The following is a 1100-nucleotide window of genomic DNA, read 5'->3' as shown; positions in this document are numbered from 1 at the left end:
GCCATTGTTCAGCTTTGGAGGATCTATTTCTCTTTTCTACTTGATTGCTGAATAAGATTTATATGTTTTATGTCCAAAAACAACATGTCTGTGTGTAGACCTTGGGGGTGGATTTGCTAAAACTGGAGAGTGCAGAATCTGGTGCAGCTCAGCATAGAAACCAATCAGCTTCCAGGTTTTATTGTCAAAGCTTCATTGAACAAGCTACGCTTAGAAGCTGATTAGGAGGGGGCGCATGCGCGGCCGGCTACTGGATGGACGCGGCTTGATTACCGCTCCATCCCGCTGCCAGACTTAACCCGGCAAACACCGGCCCTGAGACTCCTCAGCGACAGGAGACATACATGAAGGGTGCACAACCCTCACGGACGATGCCACGCCGCCGCAAATTCCCTGGACTACCAGGGATACTTACGAATTTCTTCCCCGCCATGCAGGCGGGAATCCAAGATGGCGCCGGCTCCTCCTCCACAGGCAGACACAGCAGCCAGGTAGGAGACAGCACTCCCCAGCATCCAGATGTGCAGCTCAGGGCTTCCCTGTACCCTGGAGACCCGGGGGATTTATCTCCAACTGTCACCCACCATAAGCAGCCCAGTGAAATCAAGGCCACGCTTAGAGGGGGATCCCAGCTCGGATAACTCACTGCTTACTCCTCTATCTCTTCATATCAACACCAAACCGTCAGTGATAGAAGCATTTCCAGCATCTGACCAACCTATCACAGAACTATGTATGAAAAATATGCTTTTTTCCCCGCACCAAACGTTACACAGTGATATAAAAGCATCACTGTCCCAGATCTCCACCGTGATTCAGCACCAAGACCATAGAATACGCCACATTGAGACGAGAATGGGAGAAATGGTCACGGCGCACAACGACCTAATTGACGCACATGTGGATCACACCACAGATATTGAGCAAATAAATTTGAAATTAGCGGACCTAGAGGATCGCTCCAGGCGCAACAATATCAAAGTGAGAGGTATCCCGGAGAATATTACTAATGACGCACTGCTCCCATATATTCAACAATATTCCATCTATCTCTGATCTTGAGCTCGCCATAGACCGGGCACACCGCATCCCTAAACCAT

The sequence above is a fragment of the Staurois parvus genome, unplaced genomic scaffold (assembly GCF_062004578.1).
Source record: "Staurois parvus isolate SC_StPar_1 unplaced genomic scaffold, SC_StPar_1.0 ptg000121l, whole genome shotgun sequence".
Classification (NCBI taxonomy): Eukaryota; Metazoa; Chordata; class Amphibia; order Anura; family Ranidae; genus Staurois; species Staurois parvus.
This window is presented reverse-complemented; position numbering follows the sequence as displayed.